The sequence below is a fragment of the Silene latifolia genome, chromosome X (assembly GCF_048544455.1).
Source record: "Silene latifolia isolate original U9 population chromosome X, ASM4854445v1, whole genome shotgun sequence".
NCBI classification, from domain to species: domain Eukaryota; kingdom Viridiplantae; phylum Streptophyta; class Magnoliopsida; order Caryophyllales; family Caryophyllaceae; genus Silene; species Silene latifolia.
The window spans coordinates 29515228-29530484 of record NC_133537.1 but is presented as its reverse complement, the minus strand read 5'-3'; positions in this window follow the sequence as shown (position 1 = coordinate 29530484).

The following is a 15257-nucleotide window of genomic DNA, read 5'->3' as shown; positions in this document are numbered from 1 at the left end:
CTCTTCCAGCCCATCATAAACCGCCATCGCCTCAGCAAATCTGGGATCCCAGTCCGTCTCTCGAGCCACCGTAAGCCCCCACAACACAGCCCCAAGGTCATCACGACATACCACACCCGTGCACACCCCTTCCCCCTCCTTTACCCCTGCGTCCACATTGATTTTAACATATCCTCCCATTGCCGGCCTCCATCCCTCGTTTTCACACTCCCGTCTATCACCCCCGCGCCTGCCAACCTTACTTTGTCGCTCTATATCGCATGTGGCAAGTTCAGCTAGGATATCACGCGTACGTTGAACAATCCGTGTCGGGTTCATCGCTTCATTTTCGAAGATCACCTTGTTCCTGTGCTCCCAAATTGCCCAACACCCCACCATGCATTTATCATACTCCCCTACCTCCAAACTCTTCCAAATACCCTCCACCCATTCACGCACTTCACCCACACCCCCCGCTGCATCCCCCTCATCCTGCCAGTCCACGCCTAATGCATCCCAGACCCATCTAGCCACGCTGCAGTCTCGAAAGAGATGTAAAGACGACTCGGGGTTAGATGAACAAAAATAAAAAGGAGAAAAGGACTCACCTCGAACTCGATTAGCAATGTTTTCCATCGTAGCTAAAGCTCCACTGCACAGCTGCCAGAAAAATAGCTTGATGCGAGGCCAAACCCGAACTTTCCACAGACAATTCCACAGCCACCTTTCTCTCTCCCAACTTGACGGACCACCCGCAACATCTAAGTCCCCAACAAGGCTCGCATAAGCCGTCTTCACCGTATACTCTCCTTCCCTTTCCAAGCTCCAGAACCACGCATCCTTCGTCATATTTGGGCTGATACGAGTGTTTAGAATTCTCCTTACCTCAAACGGGAGAAAGAAATGATTAAGCATCGTCTCATTCCACGCCCTCCCATTCGGCTCAATCAGGTCCGCCACCACTTTTGTGATATGTATTTGAATCCCATAAGTGAACAAAACTAAGACTTTATAAAATGCCATTAAATCAATCAATATCTATCTATCTATATTAATAAAGGAAGTTTTTTTCGAGCGATTTTAAAGACCCCAACTTTTGCGAACTACTTAAAATAATTATTTAGTGAAAATATATTTAAAGATAATTACAAATGAAAATATATTTAAATACAATTACAAAAGATATAAAATTGATTATATGTTTGTGATAAACCAGTTGTACGCAAGTGTAGACATAATCAACTTCTATTATCATTTAGATCACATACTCACATCCAAACACTTCCACGCAAGATATTTTGTGTATATAAACCTTGCAAATAGACTGCTCATAATTAACCATTGATTTGATTCATTGCCTCCCTTCCCCGTATTAAATTAAGCATGAACCTAATTTTCGCATACATTAATTTTTGCATACATCACGTTAATTTCGTCACACATAATACACTTTTATACTATGAGCAGTTAATGTATTATACAACTGGTTGTATATACAACTTATTCAATGTAGTTGAGTTTTGTTATAAAGTTATCGAGCTCTACTAACAAAATTATCGAGCTATGATACAAAATTATTGAGCTTAACACAATAATTATTAAGCTCAATAACTTCGTAAAATAGCTCAATAACTTGTAAAATAGCTCAACAAATTTGTGTAAAAGTTCAACAACTTTGAGGCGGTTGTACAATGCTACTATACAACTGGTTGTAGGATAGTATTTGTGTACTATGAGTGTGGGATTTATCTGTATGCATCCATTTAACTTTAAGGATTATAACGAATATATAATGATGAATGCTAGTCATAAAATAAATTACATAAACAAAAAGGTAGAGAATAAAGAAATCAACCTTCGGTCCTAGCAAAAACGGCCTAAGAACAATATCGCAATGATATTCACCTATCAGCTGCACCCAAGACGATATGAGATATGCCATTGTTCTTTTGCTAGAATCGATCCCCAAATTTTCTGTAAAATTGCTTAGGGTTTTCGGTTTTTGTGTTTTTAGATGAGAGGCAAGAATAGGTTAGAATTAGGTTAGGAAAAATAATCTCCCCTCTCCCTTATAACCGTGTATTAGGGTGAATTAGGGTGATTTATTTTTCTTTCCAAAATCTCGGCCCATACATACGAAACAGGCATATCAGTCGATCGACTGACACACCCGGTCGATCGACCAAGTATAAAATGTATTATTTATAAATTGTCATTTATATCATTCCGTATTAATAAGTCTATACACAACAGCTTGCAGTGGATTTATTAATGCCGGTCTGTGACAATATCGTATAATATATACTTTAACTTGCTGATTAAATATAACTGATTACATTTAATTACGAATTAACATATTAATTCGTCAAAGCTAACATTATATACATTAATTAAATATAACTTATTATATTCAATTTACGAATTGACAGATTAATTAAATCTCGCCTAATATTATTTAATCGGCATTAAATAATCGTCTCATCAACACATTGACTAACTGTTTAGTCATATAAGGCATCAATGTGATTACATTTCCATAACCACATCTCTCAAACACATCCTTTAGGTGTGACCTTTAAGGACCAGTTGATCACCGCCATCAGTATGATAATAACGTCAAACTTTCTAGCAAGCCAACCGTTATTAGGTAATCGTTAATCAACTGATAAAATACGAAGTATACCCTTGTGAACCTATAAGAGATTTATAATGTTATCACACTAATTTGTGGAGGACACAAGCTCCAACAAACTCCCACTTGTCCTCACAAGTGTATGTGCGATAACCGATTCTCATATCCTAAAATTTCTCCCACTCAATGTAAAACAATTTGCAAAATTTGTATTCACAAAGGTCATATTTTACAAGCGATCATTATCAAGAGTGGTTTCCCCGACTAGAGAGTAACTTAACTGATAAACGAATCATCATTCGAGCATGGCCATGCATTTCAGTTACAACTCCTCGAGTGGCCCTGAGAAATAACTATACCTGATATAAGCACAGTATTAAATGACCTAGAAAAAATCTACTTAGCCTCCAGTTACGGCAGACCGTGAGAAAGAAACTAAAGTCACCCAAAAACTGCCTTAATCTCAAGAGACAGCCGATAGTCAAAAGAATCGACTCTAGGAACACAATGGATGTCCTATCCACGACCTGGCACCGAATGTTTTTAAACATTTAGGACTCCATTACGTTGTCACAAAAATTTGTCCTACGAGGTATCGTTATGATCTCGCATCTGTGATCGATCAGTCAACCGTTTGACTTATGGCTCGTTGAACCCACCATCAATCGACTGCACAATATAATAGCCAGAGTTATCAGCTCATTAAGGCGATTACGGACAAAACAAAATAACGTGCCCTTCATGCTTATCAAAATTCAACGGTTTAGTGAGAGGGTCCGCGATGTTATCTTCCGAAGCTATCTTGTCAATCACTATCTCTTCTTGCTCCACGTAATCACGGATCAGGTGAGCTTTCTGATGTACATGTCTAGATTTGTTGCTAGACTTTGGCTCCTTAGCCTGGAAGATGACACCTCTATTGTCACAATAGATGGTGATCGGGTCATTCGAACTAGGAACTATCGTAAGTCCTTGTAAGAATTGACGCATCCATATCTCTTCCTTTGCTGCCTCCGAAGCGGCATAGTACTCGGATTCAGTAGTAGAATCTGCTACAACACTCTGTTTGGAACTCTTCCAGCTGACCGCAGCACCATTAAGAATGAAGACGAACCCGGACTGAGATTTATAATCATCTCGATCCGTTTGGAAGCTAGCATATGCGTAACCGATTGCGCATAGCTTAGTATCGTCTCCATAAGTCAAACCCTATCCTTAGTCCTCCGTAGGTACTTGAGGATATTTTTAACAGCTATCCAGTGTGTTTCACCTGGATTCTTTTGGTACCGACTCGTCATACTCAATGCATATGCCACGTCTGGACGTGTGCATATCATGGCGTACATGATTGATCCTATTGCAGATGCATAAGGAACAAGACTCATGCGCTCAATCCCTTCAGGCGTCGTGGGTGACTGAGACTTGCTCAACTGCATCCCAGACGTTATTGGAAGGTTCCCCTTCTTGGAGTTGGTCATGTTGAACTTCTCAAGAATCTTATCCAAATAAGACTCCTGACTAAGTGATAACGTCCGTCGTGATCTATCTCGGTAGATACGGATTCCCAAAATACGTTGTGCCTCACCCAGATCTTTCATCTGGAAATGGTTCTTCAACCATTCTTTAACCGAAGATAGGAGAGGAATGTCATTCCCAATCAAGAGTATGTCATCGACATACAATATCAAGAATACAATCTTACTCCCACTCGACTTGATATATAAGCATGGTTCCTCGACCGATCGAGTGAAACCATACTCTTTTATCACCTGGTCGAAACGATGATTCCAACTCCGAGAATGTAACACCCCCATACTCCAAGTGCCTTACCAGGACCACTTAAGGCATGGAAGTGCTACCATCTCGGTTTTCCGAGGCAATAATAATCATAAGACAATGAAGAAACATAATTTAAATAACAATATAACTTAAAGTGATTACATGATCAAAACCAAAACTGTGAAACTGATATACAAGGTTCTCAGATGGTCTACTGCTAAAACTATCAAAGCTACAAGACATCGTCTGACACAACGGAAGATTTCTAACTGCCACGTGATGACTCATCCCAGCTATCCCATACGCGTCATATCATACCTGCTCAATAACTCCTCACCACCCCCGAATGGATCACCACAGTTTTTAAATCATTAAACGGGGTCAGTACTAATCACACAATTTATATAACCAACAACACAAGAAACAAGCAAACTCAAACGGTCACACACACAATCACACCCACTCCAATCAATCTCCCGTCACCGATCGTCCACCGGACCAGCCACGCCAAAGTGGGGGACGCAGCCGTTCCCACCTAAGCCCCGCTCATCATACCGAGCGATAACCCCGTCCCATTAATGTGCACATCCCCTCCCGTGGCGGGTTCCACGGAGGGCGAAACTAGGGCGTGAAGCCACTCCCGCAAGTGACTCCACTCACCGAGAACGCATCTCGAGAACCGAGACAAACAATCACAACCATTAACCAAGAAATCAAAACCAAAGAACATCACAAGATTTAATACGATAATATTCAACAATCACAAAACACCAACAATGCATTATGGGACTAATACTTGAGTAGGGAAAACCCTACCCGAACAAAGAATACAATCGGGATTGTCTCAACAGCTATATCAAAATTCCTCTTCTACGAATCCTCCTCCTAACATATAATCACATAATTACTCACAATCACAAAACTAACACAAATCCCCAATTCCCAAAATTAGGGTTTAAACAAAGTTAACTAAATACTATAAAATTGGTATGTAGATCTTACCCTTGACGCAAGGAACACTATGATGCAAAGAACAAGATGATCCGACCCTCCTAGCCTTGGGGATTTGCCAACAACGCGACGAGAGAGAACTACGTAACTCCTTTTTCTTTTGAAAGGTTTAGAAAGGTTAAAAATGATGAAATAAACTGACGGAAACCTTTTATATCAAACTCGCGTTATTAGCAAAACCCGTCAAAACAACCCCGTAAAACACACTTACTCGATCGAGTAACTAACGTACTCGATCGAGTGCCGCTTACTCGATCGAGTGCCGCTTACTCGATCGAGTACCCAACAGGTCAGAAACTATTTTAAAACGCAAAACACACTTACTCGACAGAGTAAGGCCCACTCGATAGAGTACCCAGAGACTCATAAAACTGTGGTATTACAGAGAAGCTTGCTTAAGTCCATAAATGGAACGCTTAAGCTTGCATACTTTCTTAGGATGTTCAGGATCTATGAAACCTTCGGGTTGCACCATGTACAACTCTTCCTCCAAATAACCGTTTAAGAAGGCGGTTTTCACATCCATTTGCCAAATTTCATAGTCATTAAATGCGACAATCGCTAAGATTATCCGAATGGAACGTAGCATGACTACAGGTGCAAAAATCTCATCATAATGCAATCCGTGCACTTGAGTGAAACCTTTTGCCACTAGTCGTGCCTTATAGGTATCTGGTTGCGCGTCTACAGAACGCTTTATTTTGTAAAGCCATTTGCATTGTAGAGGTTTTACCTTATTAGGTAAATCCACAAGATCCCATACGTCATTCTCATACATAGAGTTCATCTCGGATTGCATGGCTTCGAGCTATAACTTTGAGTCGGAACAGGCCATAGCACCTTTATAGGTAGCGGGTTCATTACTCTCTAGGAGTAAAACGTCATTCTCCTCGACCATACCAATGTATCTGTCCGGAGGATTAGAGACTCTACCCGACCTCCTAGGTTCCTCAGGAATATTAACCGTATCATCAGTTGGAGGAACAACTTCCTCCATCTGTTCCTCGGTTGTTAGTTCTGGAATCTCCGACAGCTCGAAGGTTCTATTACTTGTCTTGTTCTCGAGAAATTCTTTCTCTAAGAACGTCGCACTAGCCGCAACAAAAACTCGATGTTCGGTAGGCGAATAGAAGTAATGACCAAACGTTCCTTTTGGATAACCTATAAAGTATGTCTTGACCGATCGCGGGCTGAGCTTATCCTCGTCTCTCCACTTAACATAAGCCTCGTAGCCCCAAACCCGAATAAAGGACAAGTTAGGGACCGTTCCCTTCCACATTTCATATGGAGTCTTGTCGACAGCTTTAGTCGGACTTCGGTTAAGTATAAGAGCAGCTGACAAAAGAGAAAAACCCCATAATGAATCAGGCACTACCGTGTGACTCATCATGATCGAACCATGTCAAGCAAGGTTCGATTTCTCCGTTCGGACACACCATTTAATTGAGGTGTTCCAGGTGGAGTTAACTGCAAAACGATTCCACGGTCTTTAAGGTGTTGATCAAACTCATTTGAAAGATATTCGCCACCCCGATTTGAACGAAGTGCTTTAACCTCTCTACCCAGTTGGTTTTCAACCCTGTTCTGGTATTCCTTGAATTTCTCAAAGGACTCACTTTTATGCTTCATTAAGTAGACATATCCGTATCTACTCAAATCGTCCGTAAAAGTGATAAAATATCTATAGCCATCTCTAGCGGTAATTGACATAGGTCCACAAACATCAGTATGTATGAGTCCTAATAGGTCACTAGCGCGCTTTCCAACACCTTTAAAGGAAATTCGAGTCATTTTTCCAATGAGACATGATTCACACGTGCCATATGTAGAAAATTCGAATGCGGGAATAGTCCCATTATCGACGAGTTTCTTTACACGTTTCTCATTTATGTGTCCCATTCGACAATGCCATAGATAGGTTTGATCTTTGTCACCAACCTTTAATTTCTTATTATTCATGTGTAATACTTCCGTGGTTTGATCTAAGATGTAAATTTCATTCATGGAAACTGCTTTGCCATAAATCATTTCATTGAAAGAGAAAATACAGCTATTATCCTTTATTAAAAATGAAAATCCGTCTTTATCAAGTACGGAAACTGAAATAATATTCTTAGACAAACTGGGTACATAGTAACAGATATTTAAAAATAACTCAAAACCACTAGGGAGTTGGATTACATATGTTCCCTTCGAGACAGCAGCAACTCTAGCTCCATTCCCGACTCGCAGGTCCACATCACCCTTTCCGAGAGGTGTGATGTTTCTTAGGCCCTGCAAATGATTACACAGATGAGAACCACAACCAGTATCAAGTACCTAAGTTCCGAAACTTGCATGGTTAATCTCAATCATATGAATATAAGATGACATACCAACAGGAACGACGCGGCCTGCTTTAATGTCCTCACGGTACACGCGATAGTTCCTCCTCCAATGTCCAGTCTTATGACAATGGTGGCACTCAATGTCACCGCCCTTGCTCTTTGCCTTGCCCTGTGAGCCACTAGTCTCACCAGGCCCACTCTTACCGTTTCCTGGCTTCTTGAATTTTGGGTTACCTACAGTTAGGTCCCTGGAGCTTTGCCCTTACCTTTACCCTTGTTGGAAATCGTGAGAACATCCTGTTTCATGCTCCCACTCAATTTCATATCCTTCTCGGTCTGTATGAGAAGGGAGTGTAGCTCACGAGGACTCTTTTTCAAGTCATTCATGTAGTAGTTCGCCCTGAAAAGGGCAAAACCATCGTGAAGAGAATGAAGCATACGGTCAATGACTATGCTCTCACTGATTTTACAATCAAGTGCCTCCAATTTCTCGACATTCTCAATCATGTTAAGAATGTGTGAGCTAACCGGTTGGCCCTTTTGGAGTTTCGCATCAAAGAAGCGACAGGTATGCTCATAAGTAACGATCCTCGGTGCTTTTGAGAACTCGTTAGTGAGAATGGTGAAAATCTTGTTCACACCTTGGGCAATGAAGCGTCTCTGCAAATTGGTTTCCATTGCAAAGATGAGTACGTTCTTTATCGCACCCGCTTCCATAACGAAATCACTATAAGCAAGTGACTCGTTAACTCCCGCATTGGGGCACTGGTTTCCGGTATTGGCTCGATTAAGTACTTGAGCTTACCGTCAACAATGGCAGCATTCCGTAGTGTTGCCTCCCAGTCCGCAAAGTTGGACCCATCATTCTTCAGTCGCGTGTACTGATTCATGTTGTCCATAAAAAATTTCAGCCAGGACTCGCGTCCAAGTGTGGCACTTGGCATTGGGATTTCGTTATTTCCAGCCATTTGTTGTAACAGTAAAATAAACGAGTTCTACACTGCGAAAAGAAGAATAAATAATAAGCATGTGCATCGATTTTAATTTAAGTCTAATGTAATACTGTTATAACGCGAAGACTCATGCATTTATACAATTGACCTTCCTCAAGAATTATATAAATGATCCCAAGAGTCAATTATCTGTAAATTGATAAGCCAACCTTTTGGCTAATTCTACTGTTAGAAATCTTGGTCGATAAATTTCTGTAAATTCTATCTTTAGTCCATCATAATCACGAGAAACTCTTCGGACTATAATGTTGAGATAAACTAAGTCAACACAAACTACTTACCCAACGTAGAAGGGGTCATATTATGCCTACCGACGAAGAAGGGATTCATAGTTGTTTACCCTTATAAAGACTAATCTCAATTTCCGTTTTAGAGGAAGATCCCATCAACTTTATTTTAATTCATTTTAAGTGAACTAATATCTAGCATGCGTGAATGAATAAACTAAGGTGATGGCTTAATAAACATGTGACATCTGTATGTCTATGAAAACTAACATACAACCTATATGTGTCAATTTTCATGCATTTTAGTAGGTGGTTTGGTTTTAGGCGGAATATGATGCATTAACTAGCATGTGAATGAAAAGTAATAAGAACGGTAAAACGTAAAACAAAAATAAAGTCCTAGTGTGGCCTATCCTATCAAAATGAACATTAATACAACTTTGGAATCCATCCTTGGACCCAAGAAGCTTGTCTTGATGTTCCATCTTGATCCATGTAGCGGGAGTGAGCTCCAATCTCCATCTTTAGTCTTCTCAAAAATTACAATTTAAAATTACATAAACCTATTTACATTCTAATTTCAAAACCGTAATAAATAAAGAAAACCAAAACGGAGATACGAGATCTCAAATTACATTGAAAATTATATTCCCATCATTACGAAAACATAATTTGACTAAGGCCACACTAGGTATTACAAATTAAAACCGATTGCAAAAATACGTAAATTAAACCATTCAAACGATTCATTCAACAAAAAAACGCATCAACTAAAAAAAAATTAAACATGGAAGACATAATTCTTTAATTATGTAGATTAATTTTATCCAAACCACCTATTTAAATGATTAAATTAAGTGACAATTCCTCAATTATTCACTATAAATTTAATCTTAATTCATATTAGACTTGTAATATGAATTTAATCCATCAATATTTTAAACTGCTTTAAAATAATTAGGTATCTATGAATTATGAACCGCTTCACAATAAATAATTGGCCAAAATCAAAAAAAACTTTTATATTTTAATTGTCTCGGCAAAATAAAAATAAAAACAAAAAAACAATTTTTTTTTCTTTGCTCTCGGCTGGAGTAAAACAGAAAACAGAATTTTTCTTTCCTCCTTTTTCTCGGCATTTCAGCAAAAAAAAAAACACAAATTTTTTTTTTCTCGGCTGAAAAACCCTAAAACCAAAAAAAAATCAATTTTTTTCCTTTTGGAAAAACAGCCGTAGCCTTCAATAAAAAAAAATGAACAATTGTTTAAAGTTGTTATTTACAAGATTGGCATATTTAACTTTTAATCTAAATACATGTTCAAACTAGATTATTCAAATTTAACCTTGTTCCGGGTGTAATTCTGAAGCAGTTATTTGTTACCACTCGTGGCTTGTAGAATGATGTCTTTGATTGAATCCTCTTTTCGGTCTCCTGAAACAATGAACAAACTAAGGGCTCGGCTTTGCACCGAGCATACTCACTCTGACGCTCAAGTCAGTAAACTTAAAAGGATTAAGTTGTGTGTTACTTGGCGAAGTATATATTGTAGAGAGATGAGGAAGATATTACCAGATTATGAGGTGTTTAGGTTATATTTCGGATCCCTTCCTCAATGAGGGTTGAGGAGTATTTATAGACTTTCACCTTTTGTCACGTAGTGGCCAAGTGGCTAGCAGGTGGAAAGACTGATCTACCCTCGGTCGAGGGACCCATGGCAGGCCGGCGGGCCCTGTTGACTCCATGCCGAGGGGTCTTGGATATGAGTACGCGGATATGTGCCCTACTGCTAGTTGTCTAGCCGAGGCACAAGAGACAGGCCGACAGGCTGCGTCGGTTAGGCTGTCTAAGTCGTTGACTTGCTGTGGATATCTTTGACCTTGCTCAATATGTTAACTCGGTTAGCGGGTGCAGAATATGCCCCATCAATTTGCCCCCTGCGTAGTTTATGCCGTGGTATGGACCTTCGATGAGTGTTGAGCGTATTCTGCGCAAGGTAAAATTTTTGTGCCCCGGCTTCTTCTACCTCGGCTTGGTTCTGCTTAGGCCGTACCGTATCATATCTCCCCTCCACATGGATGTGTAATGGACATCAGATGTGGAAAAGAGAGTGGCGCTGGCCGAGGCCGAGGTTGTGAGTGCCGTGTGCTTTTGATTGCCCCCAGCCGGTGTTGTCAAGCTTGGTTGAATCAGCGGGCCGTTTGGCAAGTAGATACCAAGGGGCGTGTTGAAGAAGATATGTCCATTGGCATTCTGTCAAGGAGCGTGTTGGAGAAGTTTTGTAACTGTTTGTCGATTGATATCCCATGGCTGCATGCTTGACATGTGTCTCGTTGTTGATTGGTTGACGCTTCATGGGCTTTGCCCTGATTGGTCTGTCTTCGTGGGCTTTGCTCTATAAATAGAGCAGTATGCCCCTTAATTTTCGCACAAAGTTCAACTTCTCAAAAAAATTTCTTTCTTAGATTTTCAAGGGTTTCTTTCTCTTCTAATCTTCAGAATCGTTACTTCGGCGTAGCACTTTTTCTTCAAGGTAAACAAACAAATTTCCAACTTTTAATTGTTAAGTTTTTGTTGTGAACATGTCTTCTGCTGATGTCGGACCTAGTAACCTTGCGCCGGGGGGTTCCCCGTCGCGTCTTGATGAAGAGGAGGCACTAGCCGCCGTTCCGATAAGGTCTGGGGGCCCTAGGTCTCCTTCTCCTGAAGTTGATCCAAAAGCTCTGGAGGATTGGGAGGATGATGATGATGTTGATGATGATGATGATGATGAGGAAAGGGCTCATCCTAATGAGGAGAGGCCGTACATCATGGATCACGGCGACGCCTGTAAGGTCTGCCCTGACCGTGCTTGGACCCACAAGTTTGCCAGTTGTTCTGGTCCTGACTTTTTCGAACGTCACTTCTCCTTCGGCAGGGAGTATAGTATTGTTATTCCTGGGGAAGGTCAGGCGGTCTGTTGCCCTCCTCCGGGTCAGATCGGCGTGTACATCAGACACCTGGAGTATGGGCTCCGGTTTCCTCTGAATGAACACGTTATGGCCATAATTAAAGCCATGAACGTCGCCGTGGCCCAACTGCACCCGTTGGCCATTAGGACTATAGTCGGCTTTGTGTGGCTCTGCCTTTTCAAGGGGAGGTCCCAACGGTTAACTTATTCCGCCGGCTTCATCACCTTCGGCCGTCGGCCCGGTCACGTTGGGTGGTACAGCGTGCGACGGAGCCGGTTACGTCTCCGTTGATAAGCTTTCTTCCCGCAAGGACCGGAAGGCGCGGTGGGTGTACGTTGAGGTTCCGGAGGATTATCCACTCGCCCGGTCCTTCCAAAGACCAAGTCAATTTGTGGTGCGAGAGTAAGGCGAGCATGACAAATGGGTCTCCGGGAGTAAGCTTTAGATGGACGCCACAGGTCCCTCTTAATGCGGATGAGGAGCGGGCGATGAGGCTTTTGAGGTGAGAAGAATGGGACGCCGAAGGGATGGATGCCCCCGACGCAGATCATTCTTCGAGATGAGCCGCTCACCACGTCGGCCTCATACCGGCCCTCGAATGGGGTGAGTGGGGTCGGTGTGAGGCCCATCTCTGCTTTTAATGTTTCTGTTATTTGAACTTTGATTTATTTCTTCTACTTAACCCTTGCTTCGTTTCCTTTGAAGACCATTTCGGCCCGGACCTGTCTGAAGATATTCTTAGGAGAATGGGACTTGCCAAGGACAAGACAGTTGTTAACTTGCATCCTAAGGCTCAGACCCGTGATCGCAGACCGCCGCCGAATGATCTCATGGATCAGCAGCTGAAGGCCCTAGATGTGAAGGCGGCCCAGGCGAAGGTTGCTGGTAACATGCCGCGGCGAACGCGGAAAACAAAGTCCTCGGCGGGCGACGACGTCGACATCGCTTCCACCTCCCATCCCTTCATCCGAGAAAGAGACGGTGGAGGTCGTTGATATTACCGCCGAGGAGGTGGTCACCTTGGCGGTGGAATCTCCTCTCTTCCGCAAGAGGAAAGAGCCTACTACCGCCGCCGATGCTTCGCTTCTACTGCTCGTCGTCTCACTCTCGCCGAGGCCGGCAAAGAAATGCGTCCTCCGACCAAGAAGGCCAAGCCCGGTACAGGATCTATCCCGTGGCTCGACTTAGCTTCGGTTCATTAGGCGTTCCCGATGACAGGCTCTCCGGTATGTCCATGTATGTTGACACGGATGCTTTGATTGAATTTTTGTAGATCAACCGCCGCCGTCCACCGGACACAATGTTGAACGGCGTCCCGAGAAGCGTCTCGCGCGGTGGTGATAATAATGACACCGTCGTCTCCTCCTTTACCGCCTACCCCCGTCTAGATTAGGTCGGAGGGCCCGAGTTTGGCCAGATCTTTGTCGAAGTGGACTGATACGGCCGGTGCTCTTATTGTGGAGCAAGAAAAGGCCATGGCTAAAGCTGCCCCACAGCTCGAGCGGCTCAGGCTTGAACTCGATGCTGCGAAGAAGGAAGGTGAGAGGGCCAAGGCCGAGGCTGAAGAGGCGGTCCGTCTTTGAGAGAAAACTTAGGAGGACGCCGAAAAGGCGCGCCTCGCCGAGAGAGCCAAGGCCGAGGCCGCGGCGCCGAAGCCGCTAAGTCGCCGGAGGGGCGTGACCACCTTCAGAAAGCCGCCGACTTTAATGCTAAGAAGAGGGACGAATGGAAGGCCATGTTTCGTGCCCAGGGGAAGGTGGTCCTAATAAGGATGCTATCATCGCCCACAGGGAGGAGGACATTGAGACGCTCCAAACCGTTATCCTCCCTAACATGTGCGCCCGATCACGGACCCGGCCGAAGAAGCCGCCAGGGAAGTGATTGGGGAGCTCTTTCCTCTTGATGGCTCCTTTCCGTGGCAAAAATTTGACGAGCTGCTTGATGACAAGCTCGAAGCTAAGGAGAAGGGCGCAGAGGCGAAGGCCGCTGAGGAGGCGAGGGTGAAGAAGGAGGAAGAGGAGGCCGCGAAGAAGGCGGCCCTTGCTGAGAAGGCTAAGGCGGCCAAGGAGGAAGCTGAGAGAATGAGAGCAGCCGATGTCGCTTGAGGCCGAAGCCGCCAAGACGACTTTCCGGGTCGCCTACCAAAGACGATCTTTGCTAACGTCGCCGATGGCAAGCAAAGAACAGTATAGGGAGACGGGCGGTCGTCACCAGGTTCACCGGGCATCTCGGATAGCTTTAGCTGTTCGGGGGCCAATTATTAAGCCTTTCCTCCCTGCCATCTTTTGGCGCTTCAAATGATATGTCTGTAACCTTTTGTTCTTCTTTTCCTTGTTTTTTGTAAAACTTTGGTAGGTTGTGTTTTGGCTTATCCCTATGGGGACGGCCGTCGTCGTCGTATTCTCCTTACTTGTAATCATTTTTAATAAAACTTGTTTATTGGCCCTCGGCTTGGCCGGGGCTTTGATCACAATCCTTCACTTGTCTTCTTACGTTATTAATTGAGCGCTTTTTCGTTTTTAACTTCGGCCTGGCCGAGGCAGTTAGAATGCGTATCTCAACTGTGTTTAACGTTTTTTTTTAAACATGTTGGCATGTTGGTCGCTTCCTCTTTCACTCTCGGTCTGGCCGAGGTGTCCGATTTGCGTTTTCCAACCGCCACTGTGAACATGTTAGCGTATCGACCGTTGTGTCCCCTGCCAGGCCTTCGGTTGGCCGAGGCGGCTAGAGGTTACGGCTCGACAGCGTTCGTATCTGTAGACATATTGATCGCTTCCTCTGCCAGGCCTTCGGTTGGCCGAGGCGGCTAGAATTGCGTCTCAACTGTACTTATACGTTCCTAAGGTATGTTGATCGCTTTCGCGAGTATCAACTGCGCTGGTAGTGACTGACGTGGCATCTACTTCTTGGGGTGACTGCCCGGCTTGGGCCGTGGCGTCTACCTCGATATGACTACGGAGGGGATAAACACTTTGATGGAAAACTTGGATGATTCTTTATTAGATATAAACACGCGTCGGGGTGCCAACAATTGTCTTGGACACCTCCGCCGCTATACAAAGTATTTCCTGAGATTGTCAGTGTTCCAATGGCTCATCAAAGGCACACCCTCCATGTCTGTCAGCCGGTATGTACCCGGCCTCATTTCTTCAACCACTTTGTAGGGACCTTCCCAGTTAGCCGTCAATTTACCATGAATGTTCCCTTTGTTGCTGGCGGCCGACTTTCTTAGGACTAGATCTCCTACTTTTAAGTCCCTTTTGTGGACTCTTCGGTTGTAGGCTCTTCTCATTCGGTTTTGGTATACCGCCAAGTTGAGGCGTCTGTATCTCGGCTTTC